The 24,664-nt window shown below is 39.9% G+C and overlaps 1 pseudogene; it reads right to left on the bottom strand.

Annotated features, from left to right (window-relative positions):
• Window positions 1-979: 979 nt before the first annotated feature.
• LOC138074608 (U2 spliceosomal RNA) lies at window positions 980-1,061 on the bottom strand (annotated as a pseudogene).
• Between the last annotated feature and the right edge of the window lie 23,603 nt (window positions 1,062-24,664).

The raw sequence follows: 24,664 nt of genomic DNA, 5'->3' as shown, positions 1-24,664 counted from the left end.
GCCAGCGCAAGAAACACAGCTGGAAAGTAGAGAAGCCTTTGTAGTCTTGTGGTTCTTAAACTTTGAAGACTTGGAGTTTAATCAAAAAGTGACTCAAATTTGTTTGAACTTGAATCCCAGCTACCTCTCCAGTGAAATTCTGAAACATCAAATAGATCAGCCTCTTGGGAGGTCAAGGAGGCAAATGAAAGGCATAAAAACATGGTCAAAATTTGAAACAATCTATGGCTGACTCATGTTGAGGTTTGACAGAAAAAAACAAAATTCTGTAAAGCAATTATCCTTCAATTAAAAAATAAACACATTTTTAAAAAGTGAACTCAATCTAATTAAAGTTGTATCCCAGCCCAAGCTCAATTCCATTCTTGGCTAAATCAGAATTTTATTGACAGAGGAGAAAAACTTGCACGCTCTACCATACATACAATACTTGCACATATACATACATATAAAAATTGTACTTAATATCTCTGTTTTTGTGTGTAATATTTGGCACAAAATTTTAAAAATTACAAGACATGAAAAAAGGAGGAAAATATGATAAATAATCAAGAGAAAAACTGTCAATAGAAGCAGACTCGTAGAAGACCAATATGTTGGAATTGGTAATCATGGAGTTTAAATAACTGTTATAAATATGTGAAAGAATGTTCAGGGAGTAAAATAAACACAGTGCATGAAGAGAAGCAGAAAATCAAAAAGAAATTGAAATTCTAGAATTTTAAAAAGAACCCAATAGAAAGTATAGACCTGAAATTTTATTTATTTGAAATTAAAAGTTAACCTGATGGGTTTAACAGCAGATGGGGTACAAAGGAAGAAAGAAATAGTAAATTTAGCATCAAGTCAGTATTTAAAAAAATACCACAAATAGCAAACATAACAAAAAAAGAAGCAAAGTCATAGTTATAGAGAATAAACTAATGGTTACCAGTGGGAAGAGGGAAAGCAGGTATAGGCAACATAGGGGGAGGGGATAAAAAGGTACAAACTGCTGTGTATAAAATAAGCTATAAGAACAGATACTACACTTGATCTTAGCCAAAATGCTGAAAAGTAATTAGCCTCCAATTAAAATAAATTAATTACTTTCAAATATATATATAGCTAATATTTTATAATAACTATAAATAGATATAACCTTTAAAATTGTGAATCTCTATGTTGTAATCTGTAACATATAGTATTATACATCAACTATATTCCAATCTTTTCAAAAAAATTTTAGAGATATAAAATCAAGTCCACAGAAATTACCCAAATGGAAACACAGAGAGAAAAAGAATGAATTGAACATCAGTCACCCATGGACTAATATAAAATGATCCAACATACATATAAACGGAGTCCCAGAAGGAGAAGTGAAAAGAGATAAAATAAATATGTAAATACACAATAACTACATTTTCTTTCAGATTTGGTTTAAAGAAGTCAGCCCAAAGATCCAAAAATCTCAACAAACTCCAAATAGAAGAACTATTTTTAAAAGCACATATGTATACCTAAATATATCACAAACCAAAAAGAAAAAAGAATCATTAGAGCAGCCAGGGAAAAGACACACACACACACACACACACACACACACACACACACACACATTTATGCATGCACTCACAGGACTTCCGCACAGCCAAACTGAAATATTTGAAATTGCTTATCCGCACCTGCCTCCCCAAGCTCGCCAGGCCTTTGAATATGCTACATTCTGTGTTTACCATATCAAAACCTTAAAAGTCTGACACACTTCTAAACTTCCTGCAAAACTCAGTCACAGGGTCATACTACAATAGAGGTGTGTCATTATTTGGGCTGACTAGGGCACTGTCACTCCAGTACTCTTGCCTGGAAAATCCCATGGGCGGAGGAGCCTGGTGGGCTGCAGTCCACGGGGTCGCACAGAGTCAGACATGACTGAAGTGATTTAGCAGCAGCAGCAGCAGCAGCAGCAGGTCACTGAACATCTTTTTTTTTATGCTGGAGAGTTATTCATTTTCCAAATCCCCTAATAGAAGCCATATTTTTCTCAGCCTTCCTTGCGGCTAGGACACAAGTATATGACGTTGGTTTCACCTATCAGACTCACCTTCACTATGCGTTGAGTAAGAAACTTGTGACTTGTAGAACAGGGTTAGGTGGAATCTAGTGTCAGCAGTAACATCTGGTTTCCAAAGAGGTCAACAGCAAAGAGTCTCATGGTCGCGTCCAATGCCTTGCATCAGCAGAGTTGGTCTTGGGCTGCCCAGTCCATGCCAAGACAGGCCCCCATGATGTCACTACTGAACTAGCTCTGCAGTGTTATTTTGAGTGTTGCTTTTGAATGTAGCCACCCCCTGGAAGTTCTCCAAGCTTTCTAACATCCTCTCTTGGATTTCTTTCATGTATAACTGGCCAGGATTGGTTTTTGTTGTTTGCAATGAAGAGCTCTGACGGACACACCTGGCCTACCCTGAAATCTCCAAAACTTCTTTTCGTTATCTCCCACCAGCCACGCCATCTATACCCACACAAGCAGAAAAGCTGCTCCCAGTTCTTAGCTCCCATAACACCCCATGCTCTACCACCTCTAGTGACCTCATCCACTCTTGACTACCTGGCTCTGATTCATTAGAACAGGTTTTTCTCAGCCTGTACTAAAGAAAGGAAACCAGAGGCTCTAAATAGTTGAGAGATTTGTCCAAGATCATCCTGCGAACTTCTGACAGTGCTGGAACAAATAAAAGTAAAGGGTAAAATTGGGGCATGCCTACCACATGTCAGCCACTGTGATCACTGTTTTGCACAATACAGTCAATACTCGCCACAACTCTGTGGAATGGGTTTTATATTACCTCCTTTCTTTCATTTATTTATTTGGATGCCCCAGGTCTTAGTGGTGGCACACAGGATCTTTTGTTGTGGCATGTGGGGTCTAGTTCCCTGACTGGGGAACAAACTCTATTTTCTCAGCTGATGACAATAACAATAATAATAACTCAAGAGGAGTTACATCATTTTCAAGGGCACACAACCAGGAGCACTGAAGTCAGGATCTACACTGAGGGAGTCTTAACTCCAAGCTCATGCTCTTCACAACTGTCTCTGTGTGCCTCAGGCTCTCTGACTTAGCATCACACTATTGCCTCTGTCAGTTTTGCATGAAAGTACCTACTTACTTTCATAATGTTAACTTTACTCTGTGCCTGTTGGATCATCCCATGCCTTTTGCTAAAAGCCTATTAGGATCATGCTTTTTTAGTTTTCCAATGGACAAGAGATACTTGCTCCCAATCATCACAATCCATTAGCAATCAAAGACCTCCACTTTCAAAAAGATCAGAACTAGTACCCAGAATGGAACCCACAACCATCAGACAAGCTGCTTGCTTCATGGAACTGGACTCTGTAACACATGATATTTATTCATTATTTGATTTCCTTAATTTATTAATTCATTCATCAAATATTCATGAAGAACCCATCATGTGCCAGACATGGTGTGGCATTTCTAGGTCTGTATAATCTATTAGACGCTATCAGAGCAGTTTCCAAGACCCATGAGCTTTTCAAGCATTTGTGGAAATATTTGAGAGCTGAAAATAATTAATATCATCTAAATAATACAAAGAGTGAAAAATTAAATCAACAAGCATCTACTTGAAAGTCTACAAAGTATAGCCTTATGTCAACCTGTCAACTGCCTTTCAACACAACTGTTACATGGTTATAAAAAATTATATTGAATGTGGCAGTGGCATAATATATTCGATTTTAAACAAAACAGACCTCTAAAACTAACAGTATCTTAAACCTATGAAGATCAGGAAAGAACTCCTAGGTGCTAGGAAACAAAGATGGGTAAGACTTAATTTCTGGCTTCAAGGGAGACTAACCTTATGTTTTGTTTGATTACTTGTCTATTTTTGTGTTCTAATCATGAGTTCCCTGAAGGCAAGGATTTTGTCCTCTGTTTTCTTGTTAAACTTGATATTCACTGAACCTACAGCAGGGCTACATTTAGAATAGTATCTAACATGTTGGCTAGACAAATACAATCAAGTTAGTGCTGTGATCTATATTCTAAATTTTAAACAACCCACAAAGACATGGAAGTCGTTTTCTTACATCATCTTGCAAGTCCACAGAAACACACACACACACATATGCCCACTAACTTCCATGGGTGGAAGGAAAGAACAAAACCAACATTAGTAAGTGGCTACAAAAAAGCACCAGCTATCCAGCCACTGTGCTAGGTACTTTTATGCATCAAATATGCAGCACGTAAATATTCCCCTGCAGTGGGCATTGCAGATTAGCTAGGAATTTGCAAGCAGTTTTTCTTGAACTGCCTATGCTTTTCCCAACTTCTGTTTGTGATCCCTTTTACATATCCTCTTGCATGCCAAGTACAAGATGCCTGGTCATAAAGGAGAGTGAGAATTTCAGGCAGATTATAAAACAAGCAGGCAGTAGTCACCAGAAGAGGGGCTAAATTTCTTGAAATTCAATCTGCTGCTCACATAAATGAAATGTTTATCTCTTCCACACTTATCATCAGTTCACTCGGATTCCTGGACCAATCTTTCACTTCAGGGAGCTTTAGTGGCTTTCATTTATGCGAGCTCAAGCCTGCCACTTCTAAACTGGCTGTCCACCACCAGGCACCCTTAGCCTTCCTCATTCTTATGGAGGCAAAACATTCCCAGGGTCCAGAGAAATCACACTGTGGGGAGCTGCATTCCTCTCCTGTCAGCATTCCACGGACTGAAAGTGATTATTTCAGAGGGATGGACTTAAAGCTGCTTAATGCCCAGGAGAAGATAAAGAGGAATGTGAAGGTCTCGGGGACACGGGAAAATGGTCTATAAGGACGGAGTCCACCTGTACCATTCCAGATTTGACCCACATAACACCACGGAATTAGTTCAAGAAATATAGTTTTAAGAAACAGTTGCTTAGCATTACGTAAATATGAATTTAAGTGTACCACTGAGGGCTTTTGCTTCCTTGACTTGAAGGTTAATTTTTTTTTAATTTAGCACTCATTGGCACTAATTATGATGCCAGGCACTGTGTTAAAGAGATTTCTGTTCATTATCTCGATTGAGCCCATCAGCATATCTATGCAGGAAGTAGGAATATCCCCATTTACTAATTAGGAAACTAAGGCTCAGGAAAGTAAGGTGACTTGCCCAAAGTCACACATCTTGTAAATTAAACTGGATGGGAACCCAGTTTGTGTTTTTCTAATGACTTGCTTTTAACACTTAAGAAATATTATTGAGCCCCCTTGTAGGGCCAGCAGGAACAACAAACATGTAAACTCGTATGTTCCAGAGAGTGTGTGTAACTCCTGTAGAGCAGACATAAAGAGGGTTCTGAGGGAGAACGAGGGGAGATTGGAGGGAAGGGACAGAGGGGCTTCACAGAGGAGGGAGCCGCTGATCTGGACTTAATGCTGGGGTTTGAGTTTTCCAGGCGCAGAAAAAGGAAATGGCATTAAAGAGAGAGGGAACATAACGCGCAGTCAATCTGAACATGGCTAAAGGAATTGGAATGTTGGAGAAGGGATAAGGTTGGGCATGAAGATGGCTTAGATCCAAGGTAAGTGAGGAAGTCTCATATGCAGGAGGTGGGACAGCTAAACAGAGGAATAGTTTGATTGCTTCTATTAAAAAAGGATTCACTCACAGCTTCTTTTGAAGAGAGAGCCTCCCCGAAGTATGCTAAATCGTGGTGATTTGGCATAAGGGGAGGCGGTGGGGGAGGGGACGGTGGCTGGTAGAGGAGAGATGAAAGAGGGAGGACCAGTAAGGAAGCCAGAGTCCAGGTGACTAATAGTAAGTCCTGAACCAAGGCACTAAGGTAGCTACCGTGGAGACAGAAGGATGGACAAGCTTTGGGAAATGGTACTTAAATGGCAGGGTTTGTTTTTTTTAATTGCCTGGGAAACGATCTAAAATTACAGATTCTGAGACCACCCCCAAGACAATAGAATTCCTTTTATCTGGAGTAGGACCCTGAAACCTGCATTTTAACAAGAATCCCAGGAGATTCTGATGCAAGAATGTGCAGATGTGAGCTACCTGTAGCAAGCATGGTGATGGATTGGATATGAGGGTGACGGAAAGGGAAGAGTTGCATTTATGTCACCCTTTCCTAATGTTGTTCCCCACTTCTCCTAACTGCCTGACTGTCTTCTGGTAAGTGCCATTTCCCCACTCTCTACCCATGTGGTTTGCGTGGAGCCCCGTGTGACCAGGCCTTCGCTAATCAGTTCCTCACTCCCTATTCATTCAGGGATAGGCAGGTGACCCAATCAGAGCCAATTCCGCATCTGCTGGAAAAAAAAGCAAGTAATATTCGTCAGTGGCCTTGAACCTGGCAGGTAAGATGCTGCAGCTGCTTAACCCAGGTAGAGCCTGAGAATAATGCCAAGAGGAGGCAGATGCGAGAAACAGAGAAAAACAAAATTCTATCGTCATTGTTTGGGTCCTGAATTCAGCCATGTCTAAAGCCACTATTCCCCTAAACTTTTCATTACACACATCTGTTATTTACTTGCTGTTGTATTCCACTTACACCATACTGTGTTAGGTTTTCTATCACGAACGAAAGAAAAACACTGCTGCTCACTTTAAGAAAATCTGATATATAAAAATCTCACCTTACAAATCAGATAAATGAAGAGCTGATTACTTCTATTAAAAAGGGACTCACTCACAGCTTCTTTTGAAGGGAGAGCCTCCCCAAGGTATGAAGCGTAGAATTTGATTTATTAAATTTGATTTACACATGACCTTTTCAGGAGGACAATCTTAAATGCAAAGTAAGAGCTGCTCTACCAGGATAATTGCTCTCAAAGCCACTCCAGTGTGACTTTCAGGGGCCAGCAAGGGTGGCTCCCCCAAGCACTGGCTTTCTGCCTTACCTTTGGGGTCCAAATTGGATTTCACAGCTCCACAGTTCCCACAACCGTAAAATCAAACCCACCTACATCAGGACCCAATCTAACAGTCACACAGTCTGATCTGATGTACAAGTTGTTCCCAAGTATAACCTGATGGTATTTGTATTGTTCTTCTTAGGCTCCCAGTAGAAAAACTCAAAACATGGTTCCTTAATGTATTAATTAATATATTCATTATTCTTTATCAGCAGCACAGATGGAGAGGCTTCCTGTTAAGGCATGTGTTTCTCATATTGACAGTGAATGCACCACTGGGGTTTCTAATTCTATAAACAGATGATCCCCTGCTGTCAGGGAGAAAAGAAATTCTGCACAGCCCCAGCTCAGTGTTTAGAGCAAAGTTAAAGATGTTTTCAGCATCTAGAGGGGCCACTTCTTAAGCCAGGGATTGGCCTCACTCTTCTCTGCACACTCACTGCCCAGCACATGGTAGAGAATCATTGCACAGCTCTTCATTGGATGATTCAATGATTAGATCACTATCTGGAGCCATCTGAAAGGGAGACAGAGTCAGTTTCTAATGGGGGAATATCGTTTCTCTCTGGAAACTCCTTTGTTCTGAAACTCAGAGTGTTAGGATGAACAGCCCATCCCTCACCTGGTTTAGAAGTGACATTCCTGAGTCTGCAGCATAAAACTCCCTTCCAGATCTAGAAGGGCAATTTTCAGTTCCAGTTTTGAAATCATTCCCACTTTATTTCAGGAATTTTGTAAATGCCTTTATTTCCAAACTAGCAAGGCTTTTCATTTCCTCCTGAAATCCTTTCTAGGGAGCAACCAAGCCTGATTTTGCTCTCCAGCCCAGGACAGGTTCCTGGTTCCCAAGTTCTCATTTTTCGGTCCAGCTTCACCTGCTTCTACTGTAAACCAGTCAGGTCTCACTCCCCCTCCCTCTCCTTTTGCTCTCTTGCTTCACCTTTGGAAAGAGCAGAGAGCTAAGCTCATCATATTTCTCAGTTCACAGCACATACCACCAGCATCTGCCTGTTTCAGGTTCTGTTGTTGCTAAATTTTGTTTCATCACTTTTCCCCTTTAACCTCTTTCATCAATTCCATGTCCCACAACCACTTACTGTACTGTGTTTGGTAAATGCCCTTGGTGATAAATGTATCCATGAAAAATCTGTAATAGTGCTTCATGAATTAATTTAAGTGTATTTATGCTGTTTCTTTTTTTCTTTCTTCACTCTGGTTTACAGTTCTACTCATGTTGCTGTGTATATACCCATTTTATTGTTCTAACTTCTAAGCTGTATTCCAAAAATGCATCTTCTGTTTATTAATTTTTTTAGTGATGAGTATCTTAATTACCTAAAACTCCCTGCCACCACCAACCATATCACTATGAAAATCTTTGTCCATGTTCCAAGATGAACCTGTACCTGAAGTTTTTCAGATATATATACAAAAATGAGATTGCCACGTCATAGGGCATATACACATTTAACTCTGTTAAAACAACTCTGGAACTAGAACAGCTGCACCAGAATTGAAATCCTTTTTTTTTTGTTTCTCTTCCAATCATATACTAATGCTAAGTATCTTCGTATACAATTCTTAATATTTACATTATTTTTCTTAAGTTTTTGTGATATACTTTGAGATAGATAGATAGGGCAACTATATTTGGGGGAAATGAGGCTGCAATGCTGGGCTTAGTGATGTTTATATTAGAAATCAATAAGCTAGAAATTCAGTTCAGTCTATGTCCCAACATAATCATGAGTAGGAAGCTGAGATCAACTCTGGGGATTGAGGGATATTAGGAGGTAGAAAGGTCCATCTCCAGACCAGTGTTCGCAACTCTAAGTTGTACATTAAAGCTGTATATTGTCACCCTGCTTATTTAACTTATATGCAGAGTACTTCAGTCCAGAGAAATGCTGGACTGGAAGAAACACAAGCTGGAATCAAGATTGCCAGGAGAAATATCAATAACCTCAGATATGCAGATGACACCACCCTTATGGCAGAAAGTGAAGAGGAACTAAAAAGCCTCTTGATGAAAGTAAAAGAGGAGAGTGAAAAAGTTGGCTTAAAGCTCAACATTCAGAAAATGAAGATCATGGCATCCGGTCCCATCACTTCATGGGGAATAGATGGAGAAACAGTGGAAACAGTGTCAGACTTTATTTTGGGGGGCTCCAAAATCACTGCAGATGGTGACTGCAGCCATCAAATTAAAAGACACTTACTCCTTGGAAGAAAAGTTATGACCAATCTAGATAGCATATTCAAAAGCAGAGACATTACTTTGCCGACTAAGGTCCGTCTATAGTCAAGGCTATGGTTTTTCCAGTAGTCACGTATGGATGTGAGAGTTGGATTGTGAAGAAGGCTGAGCACCAAAAAATTGATGCTTTTGAACTGTGGTGTTGGAGAAGACTCTTGAGAGTCCCTTGGACTGCAAGGAGATCCAACCAGTCCATTCTGAAGGAGATCAGCCCTGGGATTTCTTTGGAAGGAATGATGCTAAAGCTGAAGCTCCAGTACTTTGGCTACCTCATGCAAAGAGTTGACTCATTGGAAAAGACTCTATGCTGGGAGGGACTGGGGGCAGGAGGAGAAGGGGACGACTGAGGATGAGATGTCTGGATGGCATCACTGACTCGATGGATGCAAGTCTGAGTGAACTCCGGGAGATGGTGATGGACAGGGAGGCCTGGTGTGCTGCGATTCATGAGATCGCAAAGAGTCGGACATGACTGAGTGACTGAACTGAATGCTCACAACAGCCAAGACATGGAAGCAACTTAAATGTCCAACAACAGATGAATGGATAAAGATGTGGCATACACACACACACACACACACACACAGACACACACACACACACACGGTGGTCTATTACTCAGCCATAAAAAAGAAAGATAAAATAATGTCACTTGCAGCAACTAGATGGGCCTAGAGAACATCATACTAAGTGAAGCAAATCAGAAAGAAAAAGACAAGTGGCATATGATATCACTAATATGTGGAATCTAAAAGATTCTATAATTGCTTACTTACAAAACAGAGACTCACAGACATAGAAAACAAACTTATAGTTACCAAAGGAGAAATAAGGTGGTGGAGGGATAAATTAGGAGTTTGGGATTAGCAGAATATATAAAACTGATAAACAACAAGGTCCTACTGGATAGCACAGGAAACTATTATATTCAATATCCTGTAATAAACCATGATGGAAAAGAATATGAAAAAGAACACACACATATATATATTATATATTAATATATGTAATATATATATATATGAATCACTTTGCTGTACACCAAGAAAGAGCACAACATTGTAAGTCAACTACATTTCAACTAAAAAAATTTAAAAATTAGTTTAAATTTTTAAAAATAAACACCTCACTCAAGACCAATTAAATTGTGTTCTCTGGGGGTGGGACTTGCATAGGCATTTTAAGAGTTCCTGAGGTGATTTAAGTATGCAGCCAGGACTAACAGTCTTACCCTGGACTAATGGCTGGGCTGGGGAGAGGAGCATCTATTTTTTTATCACTGAGCACATGGGTGTGATGATTTAGATACCTGATGGCAAAGAGGAAGTCCTGGAGGAAAAAATACATAGAGACATGATGAGAAAGGTGACTGTAACTACCACTACCCACTATTCACAAGAAGGATAACCTGACAGGAACCTGAAATCATGAGCTCTCAGCCTAGAGGGAACTGAATTACAAAGAATATTTTAATTCAGGCCTAATAATTAGAAACTCAAAACTTCCAAATGATGGAATAATTACAGAAATATGTGAAGCCCTAAGGCCATTAACAAGACTGCTACGGATCATTACCCAGCCTAGTGAGTGCCCAGCTGACAAAACTGGTCCCCTGGTGCCCTGTCCAAGGTGCTGAAGTCCACCATGTTTATTGCTGGCTCTTCTCTTGTCTGTGGGGAGCAGATTCCCAGGAGTACCCAGCACAGAACCAGCAAGCCTCCTGCAGAGTCAATTTCTCTCTGCAGTCTGTAGGTAAATCCCTTACCACACTGATGTTCTCAAGCCACCAAGGAAGTTTAATCTCTAAACTAGCAGCAATGATGCTGACTCTGAAAATGATTCTCTCCTGCAAGCCTCGTTTTCCTTTCAAATACATCTCAAAATAATCATAGTGTCCAAAGATAAAAGCTGACTCTATTACAAGGAGTAGAATATTTTAGAAGGGAGATTTTTTAAATTTATTTTTTTAACTGAAGGATAATTGCTTTACAGAATTTTGTTGTTTTCTGTCAAACCTCAACATGAATCAGCCATAGTTATACATGTACCCCCTCCCTTTTGAACCTCTGTCCCATCTCCCACCCCTTCTCACCCCTCTAGATTGATACAGAGCCCCTGCTTGAGTTTCCTGAGCCATACAGCAAATTCCCGTTGGCTATCTATTTTACATATGGTAATGTAAGTTTCCATGTTACTCTTCCCACACATCTCACCCTCTCCTCCCCTCTCCCCATGTCCATAAGTCTATTCTCTATGTCTGTTTCTAGAAGGGAGATTATTAACATTGGCGTATCTACCATTATCAAGACAAGGTGCTAAGGATTTTGTACCTTTTATCATGCTTAAAATTTACAAAAGCCCTGATAATCTCTATTTTATGTATATAGTACCAAAAACTCAAAGAGGTTAGGTGAGTTATCCAAGTCAAATTATCTAAAAGAGAGGCACAGACATTATTCAAACCCTATGTTCTCTGATTCCAAATCCCAAACTTAGTCTACACTGAGGAACATATAACTTGTTTCCAGTTTTTGCCCAGCCATAATTTCCCTTTTGTTCCCTGAGTACATTCTACAGTTTTTATTATTCAGTAGATTCTTCTTGGTACCTAATCTAAATCCTTCCCAGGATAATTTCAATATCCCAGGAAGATGGAAATGATCCAATGAGCATTATATATATACATGAATCTATGAACTGGTCAATTCAGTTGAGAAGGGAAACCTCAGTCTACTACAGGCTGATCAAAACATTAAATTCCACTGGTTTGGGCTATAAAACCTCATTCATTGAAGGCAGGCCTCCCTAGGAAAAGGAAATGTCTAGCTCTATGTTAAGGTGAATCTCTGAGTCCCTTTGTGAGTGAAGAAGATATGGTTTTTCTCAGGGACTCCTCATGAACCCACGCTGCTGTTTGAATCTCAATAATGAAGAAATTTCAAGGCATTTATGATTCTTTAAAGCAATAGCCCTTCAAGTGTCCCTGGTTCAGCATAACCTGGGAATTTGTTAACTATGTAAATTTCCAGGCCCCCTTCAGACTTACTGGACCAAAAACTCTTGGGGTAGATCCCTTTAATCTGTATTTTAACAGACCACACACACACACGCACACACACACATCTGAAAAAAAGTCTGCTTTTAAACTGCTTTTCAAAAAACAAATGGTAAGTGTGAATGTGTACATATGTTTTAGCTGTGGAAGTTCAAGAAATTAGTTGCTTTGTCTGATTAGAGCCATCTGAAGACAAATGGAAAGCATACTATCATTGCATTACATTTCTGCTTGAAAACCACACATGGTTAGCCATGTCCCACTGTATTTAACCTGAATGCTTTGGCCTGGTTTTCCAAGCAATTTTGCCTGGCTGTATACCATCTATCTAGCTTTAACCCTTTCTCCTTCCCTTCAGGTACTGTGTTCTCTAGATTGAGATGTAAATATTTGGGTGGGGAGGGGTTGACAGAGAGAAGTGAAAGCAAAATATTATTTTTCTGAAGGATTTTTGTTTGTCAAGAAATAACACATTTCCTCCCAATTTTTTTTACTCCTTTATAAGCTCTTACATCCCTAAATATACAAAACATGATCATTTTCTGAGCAGACCAAGTCATACATAATGCATTTTTATTGGCACCTTGAATAAAGACATGGCAGATATGAATATCAAGTGCGCAGATGAAAAAGCTGAGAAGAGCACTCACAATGGGTGCACAGGGAGAAAGAGAGCACCTGGCTGCTCTTGCAAAGCCAAAAAAGATTCAGCTGGAGCAACGGCACTCCATAGTCCTGGGAAGACCTGCAGATGCAGTCACTAAACCGCTGTTCATTTTCTATGAGATATCAAGGAGAATAGGCGAGATGCCGATGACTGCAGATGGAGAAAGGCAGTTGATTTAGAAAAGGAAGAAAAGGTGAATTCTTCAAACAACCCACTAGTGAGCAGTTTTATGAGTATTTTGGAGATATAGTAAAAAGCCTGGGAATCATTGTGGATTTACTAAACATAAGAACCAGCGATGTTTGGCTTGAAAGAGACTTTGTATCTAAGGTGGTTCTTCTATACCTGTTGATCTGTCATATGAAGACAAACTTTATGCCGTGTGTCTACCTAGGGCTGCTGCTGCTAAGTTGCTTCAGTCGTGTCCGACTCTGTGCGACCCCATAGACAGAAGCCCACCAGGTTCTTCCACCCCTGGGATTCTCCAGGCAAGAACACTGGAGTGGATCTACCTAGGGGAGAAAGTATTAAAGCTGTGGTGACCTCAGAGATCACTAAGTTTTTTCATTCACCCATAGGTAGGCATCAAAGCTGAAAGAGGTAATGTGACTTCAAACTGAAATTGAGGGCTCCTGAATCCTGTCTCTTTTCATCATACTGAGCCACTCATAAAGAAGTCATGAAAGATGAAACTCATTTCCTATTTCACCAGGATCTATAAACTGGCTGAAGCTCTATAAAACCTGTAAATTTTATATAGATGTAAGTTATTATTATCATTCACAATATCGAGTTGCATTCTTAACTTCTTCCCACTCAACAGCTTTATGAAATGTCTGAAGAATTGCATTGATTTTCTGACAATAAGTCATTGGGACAGACAACGAGTGTATTTGGGCGGCTTGAAAAAATGAGGCACATCACCCTACATGATGAAATCTAACCAGATCACGGTTAAGTCAGGCACTTAACATGCAAAGCCAATGGGCTAGCATCCAAAGTTATGAGAAAGTGGGTTAAGTTATCTTAGAAGTTAATCTAAGTCAAGAGCTGCCAAAGATTAGTCTTCCGTTGTAATATTATGAAAATAGTGTCAATGTAGCAAGTGAGGCAACTGTCCCACTGCTGAGTCCAGTGCCCACCATGCTTCACTGTGATGTTATATTCTGTTCTAGTCAGTACACTTCATCTAATGGGCATTTCTGCTCCAGTGAAGAGCAGTTGAAGAAACTAGAGCCACTGACTTGAATAAGAGAAGACTAGAAAGCGCTCTCACTCTTACCTGAGGAGTACAAAGACCGTGTCTTAATCAGCTCAGCTGCCATTAAAAACAAAAACAAAAACAAAAAACACAGGCTGTGTGGCTTAAACAATGCGCATCTATTTTCTCACAGCTCTGGAGTCTAGAAATCCAGGGTCAAGGTACCAGCAGGTGTGGTATCTCCACTCCCTGGTTTGTGGATGGCCACCTCCTTGCTGTCTTCTCACGCGGGCTTTTTGTCTGTGCATATGCACTCCCAGTTTCTCTTCCTGTTTTTATAAGGAGACAACTTCTATCTAAGGTCTTACCTTTTTGATCTTATTTAATATTAAGAACCTCCTTAAAGACCCTATCGCCAAGTGTACTCATGTTGGTGTTAGGATTTCAACCTATGAATTTGGGAAGGGGACATTATTCAGTTCGTTACTGACTGTTAGCTGGGAAAGAATTTTAGGCTCACTCTGGGATGTTCCAGGGAGCAAAACAAGGCCCATTAAATAACCAGTTCGAGGCAATTTGTACTCAGAATAAGGAATATGTTTCTCGTAATCAGTCTTCTAAAATTTAAATGGCCTTCCTCGTGTGAGAGTGAGTTCTCGATCATTCAGTATTTTAGAAGGCACCATTCAGTTTCATGGATGCCTTAAGTAAATAATAATAATAATATGAAGGAGAAAAAGTTGCTTCAGATTTTTGAAAGCTTAAAAGAAATCAAGTATTGCACATAGCTCACTAATATCACACTTTTCTAAATCCCACACTCAAAACTTTTAAAATCTGATTCAGTGTTTGCAACTATTTCAGGAGTATTCTCACTCTCCCACAGAAATGCCCTACTTTTCCCATTACCACACATTTGTCAGCACTCTTCCCTCTTGCATCTATCTATCCTAATCCTGCCATGGCCCAGCTACACAGTCTGCGAAAACTGCAAGCAAGGCTAGCATTTCCCCTCTCTGATTATCCACTGCTCTTCCAACACTATTAATGTAGTCAGCTCTAACAGGAGTACTCTGAGAGACTGTGATGATGAGAAACCAGGATCTCTAAACCTTCCTGACTCTGCCAGATGTTTATTAAGATGAAGCTCCAAATCCTCCAACAGGTACCTAATGCTGCCGTAGGTTGGTGAGGGAAGCAAACAAAGGTTAGAAATCACCAAAATCATGGTCTTTGTTAATGACTCTGGACCTCATTTTGACCTTCTGATAATTTCAGTTGGACCAAGGGCTGATATAAGAAGCCATTTTTCTTACATAGGAGCAGCCTTTGGGCACCTGTACTAAAATAAATGAATGGTCTGATTTCACTAATAGACTCAGCAGGCACTTACTGGGCCATGAGTGATTCCAAGTACTGAAGGTATAGCAGTGAACATGAGAGATAATAGCCTCACTCTCAAACTTACAATCTAGTAGAAGGAAGATAGTCAGGAAAACAATAGCATGATCTATATCAGATAGTAAAAAAAGATGCTATGTGGAAAGGTAAAATAGAATGATGAGCTAGAAAACAGATACCTAATTTATATTTAATGGATCTCTCTAAGTTGTTGACATTTAGACTAAAGTCAGAATGGAAGATGGAACTTGTCATGATAAGACAGGTGAAATTATTCCAGGCAGAGGGAAGAGCTAATACAAATGCCCTTAAGTGGGAACCAGTTTGTCAAGCTTGAGGAAGAGAAATCAGACCAGTATGGAGAAAGCACAATGGAAAAGGAGAGAGGCAAGTCACTCAGAAAGATAAACAGAGTTCAAGTCACATGAAAATTTTGAAACCAAAATGTCAAATGTTGTTCTCATGCCATGGGAAGACATAGAATTTTTAAAAGAAGGACAGACATGATCAAACGTGTGCTTTAAAATTTTAAGTCTGACTACCATGGAGACTAGTTATGAGATCCTTGCAGAATCCAGGGAAGAAATGACAGAGGCTTGGAACAGTGGGAGATAACGGAAATGTAGAGAAACAGGTGGAAGGTAAAGTCTGCAGAACTTGTTTAGTAGTTGGATTCAGGGATAAAAGAAAGGACTTAAGAATAACACTTCAATTTGGGACATGAACAACTGAGAGACATGCTGCCATTTTCTGATATAAGAAAGAAGAGAAAAAGTTTTAGGAGAATAACAAGAGTTCTATCTGAGCAAGTTTAGTTTGAAATGTCTTTATTAGACAGCTATTTGGATAGGTAGGCAGTTGGATACAGGAATTTGGAGTTCTAGCAAAAGTACAGCACTCCAAGATTTACAGGCCATCAGCATTTAGGTAAAATTTAAACCTTAGAACTGAATGGGCTCACCTAGAGAGAGTGTGTAAATATAAAAATGAAGAAGCATATGTCTCTGATGTTCCAACATTAAAAAGCAGAATGAAGAACTAATCAAGGAAATCAAGGTATCATGGAAGGCAGCAAAAGGAACTGATTCAAGGAAGAGAGAGGATCAATTGTGTTAAATGTTGCTTAGAGGAAAAGATAAAAAGAACAAATAATGACCACTGAATTTTACTGATGACTTTTTCAAGCACCACTGCAGTTGAGAGGTGGAGGCAGAATGCTGGGAGGTGCAGGTAGAAAGGAAGAGAAAATAAGGAATGGAGGCGGTGGTCATAATCAGCTCCTTCAAGAAGCTTTCTGTAAAAGGAAGCAGATAAATGGAGTATAGTTGGGAGAGACCGAGGTCAAATGATGGTTTTGTAAATAACAGATGAGATGGAGAGGGAGAAAAATCTACTCAAAGAGAGGAAAATACTCTGAATGTTACATCTCATCCTATATTTAAATCCTAATCTTGACTGTGTTCTGCACAGTCTAACGACTTAGATAGGCTCATGGAAAAGAAAGCTTTCTTGGTCTTTCTTGGTGGCTCAGTGGTAAATAATCCATCTGCCAATACAGGAGACACAGGTTTGAACCCTGATCCAAGGAGGGGTGGCTGTGCGGGTGCAGGAGGGTGGAGAGGAGCCACTCCATGTTCAAGGTCAAGAGGGGCAGCAGTGAGAAGTTAGATACACTTCGTCCAAGGTGAGGAGCAGTGGCTGTGCTTTGCTGGAGCAGCAGTGAAGATATACCCCACATCCAAGGTAAGAGAAACCCAAGTAAGACAGTAGGTGTTGTGAGAGGGCATCAGAGGGCAGACACACTGAAACCATACTCACAGAAAACTAGCCAATCTAATCACACTAGGACCACAGCCTTGTCTAACTCAATGAAACTAAGCCATGCCATGTGGGGCCACCCAAGATGGGCGGGCATGGTGGAAAGGTCTGACAGAATGTGGTCCACTGGAGAAAAGAATGGCAAACCACTTCAGTATTCTTGCCTTGAGAATCCCATGAACAGTATGAAAAGGCAAAATGATAGGATACTGAAAGAGGAACTCCCCAGGTCAGTAGGTGCCCAATATGCTACTGGAGATCAGTGGAGAAATAACTCCAGAAAGAATGAAGGGATGGAGCCAAAGCAAAAACAATACCCAGTTGTGGATGTGACTGGTGATAGAAGCAAGGTCCGATGCTGTAAAGAGCAATATTGCATAGGAACCTGGAATGTCAGGTCCATGAAACAAGGCAAATTGGAAGCGGTCAAACAGGAGATGGCAAGAGTGAACGTTGACATTCTAGGAATCAGCGAACTAAAATGGACTGGAATGGGTGAATTTAACTCAGATGACCATTATATCTACGACTGTGGGCAGGAATCCCTTAGAAGAAATGGAGTAGCCATTATGGGCAACAAAAGAGTCCGAAATGCAGTATTTGGGTGCAATCTCAAAAACGACAGAATGATCTCTGTTCGTTTCCAAGACAAACCATTCAATATCACAATAATCCAAGTCTATGCCCCAACCAACAACACTGAAGAAGCTGAAGTTGAACGGTTCTATGAAGACCTACAAGACCTTTTAGAACTAACAGCCAAAAAAGATGTCCTTTTCCTTATAGCAGACTGGAATGCAAAAGTAGGAAGTCAAGAAACACCTGGAGTAACAGGCAAATTTGGCCTTGGAATACAGAATGAAGCAGGGCAAAGACTAATAGAGTTTTGCCAAGAGAACGCACTGGTCATAGCAAACACCCTCTTCCAACAACACAAGAGAAGACTCTACACATGGATATCACCAGATGATCAACACTGAAACCAGATTGATTATATTCTTTGCAGCCAAAGATGGTGTCAACAAAAACAAGACTGGGAGCTGACTGTGGCTCAGATCATGAGCTCCTTATTGCCAAATTCAGACTTAAGTTGAAGAAAGTATGGAAAACCACTAGACCGTTCAGGTATGACCTAACTCTAATCCCTTATGACTATACAGCGGAAGTGAGAAATAGATTTAAGGGACTAGATCTGATAGATAGAGTGCCTGATGACGGAACTATGGACAGAGGTTCGTGACATTGTACAAGAGACAGGGATCAAGACCATCCCCATGGAAAAGAAATGCAAAAATTCAAAATGGCTGTCTGGGGAGGCCTTACAAATAACTGAGAAAAGAAGAGAAGTGAAAAGCAAAGGAGAAAAGGAAAGATATACACATTTGAATGCAGAGTTCCAAAAAATAGCAAGGAGAGATAAGAAAGCCTTCTTCAGTGATCAATGCAAAGAAATAGAGGAAAAGAACAGAATGGAAAAGACTAGAGATCTCTTCAAGAAAATTCGAGATACCAAGGGAACATTTCATGCAAAGATCGGCTCGACAAAGGACAGAAATGATATGGACCTAACAGAAGCAGAAGTTATTAAGAAGAGAATACAAGAATAGACAGAAGAATACACAGAACTGTACAAAAAAGATCTTCATGACCAAGATAATCACAATGGTGTGATTACTCACCTGGAGCCAGACATCCTGGAATGTGAAGTCAAGTGGGCCTTAGAAAGCATCACTACAAACAAAGCTAGTGGAGGTGATGGAATTCCAGTTGAGCTATTTCAAATCCTGAAAAATGATGCTGTGAAAGTGCTGCACTCAATATGCCAGCAACTTTGGAAAATTCAGCAGTGGCCACAGGACTGGAAAAGGTCAGCTTTTATTCCAATCCCAAAGAAAGGCAATGTCAAAGAATGCTCAAACTACCACACAGTTGCACTCATCTCACATGCTAGTAAAGTAATGCTCAAAATTCTCCAAGCCAGACTTCAACAATAAATGAACCATGAACTTCCAGATGTTCAAGCTGGTTTTAGAAAAGGCAGAGAAGCCAGAGATCAAATTGGCAACATCTGCTGGATCGAGGAAAAAGCAAGAGAGTTCCAGAAAAAAAAAAACCATCTATTTCTGCTTTATTAACTATAACAAAGCCTTTGACTGTGTGGATCACAATAAACTGTGGAAAACTCTGAAAGAGATGGGAATACCGGACCACCTGACCTGCCTCTTGAGAAACCTGTATGCAGGTCAGGAAGCAACATATAGAACTGGACATGGAACAACAGACTGGTTCCAAATAGGAAAAGGAGTATGTCAAGGCTGTATATTGTCACCCTGCTTATTTAACTTATATGCAGAGTACATCATGAGAAACGCCAGGCTGGAAAAGGGACAAGCTGGAATCAAGATTGCCAGGAGAAATATCAATAACGTCAGATATGCAGATGACACCACCCTTATGGCAGAAAGTGAAGAGGAACTAAAGAGTCTCTTGATGAAAGTGAAGAGGAGAGTGAAAAAGTTGGCTTAAAACTCAACATTCAGAAAATGAAGATCATGGCATCTGGTCCCATCACTTCATGGGAAATAGATGGGGAAAGAGTGGGAACAGTGTCAGACTATTTTCTGGGCTCCAAAATCACTGCAGATGGTGACTGCAGCCATGAAATTAAAAGACACTTACTCCTTGGAAGGAAAGTTATGACCAACCTAGATAGCATATTGAAAAGCAGAGACATTACTTTGCCAACAAAGGTCCATCTAGTCAAGGCTATGGTTTTTCCAGTAGTCATGTGTGGATGTGAGAGTTGGACTGTGAAGAAAGCTGAGTGCTGAAGAATTGATGCTTTTGAACTGTGGTGTTGGAGAAGACTCTTGAGAGTCCCTTGGACTGCAAGGAGATCCAACCAGTCCATTCTAAAGGAGATCAGTCCTGGGTGTTCTTTGGAAGGAATGATGCTAAAGCTGAAACTCCAATACTTTGGCCACCTCATGCGAAGAGTTGACTCATTGGAAAAGACTCTGGTGCTGGGAGGGATTGGGGGCAGGAGGAGGAGGGGACGACAGAGGATGAGGTGGCTGGATGGCATCACTGACTTGATGGACGTGAGTTTGAGTGAACTCCGGGAGTTGATGATGGACAGGAAGGCCTGGCGTGCTGCGATTCATGGGGTCGCAAAGTCAGACACGAATGAGCCACTGAACTGAACTGAACTGGGAAGATCCCACATGCCTTGAAGGAACTGAGACCCATGCCACAACTACTGAGCCTGCACTCTAGAGCCTGGGAGCCGAAACTTCTTAACCCATGTGCTGCAGCTGCTGAAGCCCACTCACCCTAGAGCCTGTGCTCCACAAGAGAAGCCATGGGAATAAGAAGCCCGTGCACTACAGCTAGAAAGCAATCCCTGCTCGCTAGTAGAGAAAAGCCATGCAGCAACGAAGACCCAGTGCAACCAAAAATAAATAAATAAAAATTTTTGAAAGAAATTTCCCAGTATGGGCACACATTTTTAAACAGGAGGCACCTCCAAGTCTATCTTAGTGTACCATCTCCACAGGATAAATACTCTAAGGCAAGCCAAAGGGAGGTGATATACCCATTTGGTATGTGCTATAGATGCAATTGTTTTTAAACTTTATCTACTCTTATGAATAGCTACCCATGTGTACCCCTCCTATAGGTTCCCGAGTTTCCTATTCCACTAAATATCCTAGCTTTTCTTTGGTTGAGGTACAAGAACTATAGAAAAGCCTTGAGTTCTCCTTTAGAGGTCAGACGATGATGTGCCATCTTATATAGTTGCTGCTCCTTCACGTAAATACACCTTAGGTGCTAATAAATGCCAGTCAGTGTGCAGTGGGCTGGGAATATGGCTGTGAGCAAGAAAAAATAGCAATTCTGAGCATCCAGCACATCTTTCATTCTAATAGGGAATACAACATGGAAACAAATAATTGTGCAAATAAATATTTATTATAATTGAGAGAAACTAGAGGAACAAGAACCAGATATTTTAAAACAATATAATAGGTAAAAAACAAACTAAACTTTTGTTTAAATTTTTTGATTAAAATAATTTATGGCTGTGTAGTATTAGCTTACAAGGGATTGCCTCTCTCATGAAATTATTAAACCTAAGAATAAATAATGGAGAGATTAACAATAACATAGCCCATTTTTATGGACAAGAAATCTAAGTTTCAAAGAGGTCAGGTAAAAAAATCAACTCTTTTTTTATTTTTGAATGTATGTTTCCCTTTGTCTATTGGCTAAATCTATCAGCCAGGAATCTAAATTACAAGGGATGAAAACTGAAAGTAATGAACATAACTGAAAAAGACCAAGAATAATAACATAAAGTTTCCCCTTCCTCCATCATAAGTAATTTTAGCTGGACACATGTTCAACTCTCTTTCTAACTAGATGTTATTGTGTGACTAAGTTCTGACAATCAAATGTTAACAGAAGTTAACAGATAGGCAGCTTCTGAGTTCTGCCCATGAAAGTTTTTTCCCTGGAGTACTTATGCTTCTTTTATATAAAAATTGCCTTCTCAACATCAACAACTAGAAAAACAGACAAAATTCATAAGACAATTTTTATAAGACATTTGACAACAGACACCACAGGATTGTGATCTCTGAGAGACGGGAGATAAGCAAGGTTAGCATAATAGTGGCATTTACTTACTGCCTGGAAGCATTTGCTAGGATATCGCACAGGGAAGAAGAATCAGAATGAGCCCAGTGGTCCTGCTGAGCTGAGAAGATAGAGCAGAGACTGGGAAAGCTGAATCAGCCAAAACTTTTAAGGCACAGTACCAGAAAGGAGGTTGGGTTTCCCTGGTGGCTCAACAGTAAAGAATCCGCCTGCAATGCAGAAGAGGCAGGTTCTATCCTGGGGTCAGGAAGACTCCCTGAAGAAGGAAATGACAGCCCATTCCAGTATTCTTACCTGAGAAATCCCAAGGACAGGGGCGCTTGGCAGGCTGCAGTCCATGGAGTCACAAAGGAGTCAGGCACAACTTAGCGACTTAACAACAGCAACATCCAAAAAGAAGTAAGCTTCACTCAGAGCTCCAGACATTGGTAAAAGTGTCCTTTTCAGTTTGGGTTTGAACACTAATCTGAGAATCTATGGATCAAGACTAATCGAGACTAGGAAAAGAACCACTAGTAATCAACATGCCAACAAATGGTCAGAACTCACACAGGCTTGGGAATAGTTTACATTTCCAAAAGCCAGACAGGAAAAACCATGGATAGCATCCTCAAAAGTGTCAGGTCTTCACTGTGAGATTGAATTAGTGCTAGAGTAAACCTATTCTGGGCTTTCAACAATGAAGCTTAAAGGCAGACCTCAAAAAAAAAATCAAACAGGTCCTCAATAACTTAAATTTGCTTCAGAAAAAAATCTAAAAGCTTTTAAAGGAAAACAGCAAAATCTAGCACTCAAGAGTAGTATAGCCAACATCCAGAATGCAGTCAAGAATTACCAGGCATGTAAATAACAAATAAGTATAACTCATAACAATTATTATAAATCATAAAGCTTATAATAGCATGTGCTCAGAGATGCAAAGGGGGAAATGCACACAAAAGGAGAAATAGAAGATATACAATAAATCCAAACAGAACTTCCACAGATGAAAAATTTAGCATTTGAAATTAAAATATAAAATAAATAGGATTAAAAGCAAATTAGACTGCAAAAGAAAAAAATCAGTGAACTTGAAGATACCAGTAAAAAACTACCTCAAAAGAAGCAAAGAAAGAAAAAATAAAAGCCTTAAAAACCCTTAGGTGAGTAGCCTGAAACAGCAGCAAACAGCCTAACATTCTAGACTCAGTAAAAAAAAGAAAAAAAAGAGAGAGGAGGGACAAAAAATATAAAAGGAAATTATAGCCTTTTTTTTTCCATTTGACAAAAAATTCTATAGATAAAGAAGGTTAGTGAACATCAAGAATTATGAAGAAAATAGTACCAAAATACATAATAATCAAATTACTTACATGAGAAAGAGAAAATCTTAAACTCAGCTACAGGAGGAAAAAAGATACTATGTGTATAGGACCAGAGATAAGAATAACAACCGACTTCTCAACAGAAAGATACAAGCAGCAAGACAGTGGAACAACATCTTCAACATACTGAATCAATACATCACTGAACCCAGTGAAAACAGCTTCCAAAAATGAAGGTAAAACAAGTGTTTTTGCAGGCATGTTGTTATTGTTCAGTCACTAAGTCACACCCAACTGTTTTGTGACCGCATGGACTGTAGCCCACCGGTCTCCTCTTTTCAGAGATTTCTCAGGCAATACTGGAGTAGGTTCCTGTTTCCTTCTCCAGAGGATCTTCCTGACCCATGGATCAAACCTGCATCTCCTGCATTGCAGGCAGACTGTTTATCACTGAGCCATCAGGGAAGCCTTTGCAGGCAAACACAGCATAAAAATTCATCAGCATATGAGCACTACAAAAAAAACTACAGAAAGTGCTTCAGACAGAAGGAAAGTATCAGAAGTAAATCTGGATCGACACAAAGGAATGGAGAGCCCAGAAATGGAAAATATGCAGCTAAATATAAAATACTTATTTTATTATTTAATACTTATTATTTTTACTTTTTAGTCACTTTAAAAGATAACTGTTTAAAGCAAAAAATAAAAATGAGTTTCTGGTTCATAGCACACATAGAATATATATCAACTGTGGCACAAAAGCCAAGAGTTCCTATACTATATGTGAAGTGACGTAATATCATAAATTACCTTGTGATCAGTTCAGTTCAATTACTCAGTCGTGACCGACTCTTTGCAACCCCATGGACTGTAGCACACCAGGCCTCCCTGTCCATCACCAACTCCCGGAGCCTACTCAAACTCATGTCCATTGAATCAGTGATGCCATCCAACAATCTCATCCTCTGTCATCCCCTTCTCCTCCAGCATTCAATCTTTCCCAGCATCAAGGTCTTGTCAAATGAGTCAGCTAGTCACATCAGATGGCCAAAGTGTTGGAGTTTCAGCTTCAGCATCAGTCCTTCCAATGAATATTCAGGACTGATTTCCTTTAGGAAGGGCTGGTTGGATCTCCTTACTCTCCAAGTGACTTTCAAGAGTCTTCTCAGATACCACAGTTCAAAAGCATCAATTTTTCGGCAGTCAGCTTTCTTTATAGTCCAACTCTCACGTCCGTACATGACTACTGGAAAAACCATAGCTTTGACTAGATGGATCTTTGTTGGCAAAGTAATGTCTCTGCTTTTTAACCTGCTGTCTAGGTTGGTCATAACTTTTTTTCCAAGTATCAAGTGTCTTTTAATTTCATGGCTG

This window comes from Capricornis sumatraensis, chromosome 2, assembly GCF_032405125.1.
Source record: "Capricornis sumatraensis isolate serow.1 chromosome 2, serow.2, whole genome shotgun sequence".
Taxonomy (NCBI): domain Eukaryota; kingdom Metazoa; phylum Chordata; class Mammalia; order Artiodactyla; family Bovidae; genus Capricornis; species Capricornis sumatraensis.
The sequence above is the reverse complement of the archived record's forward strand: the minus strand, read 5'-3'. Positions and strand labels throughout refer to the sequence as shown.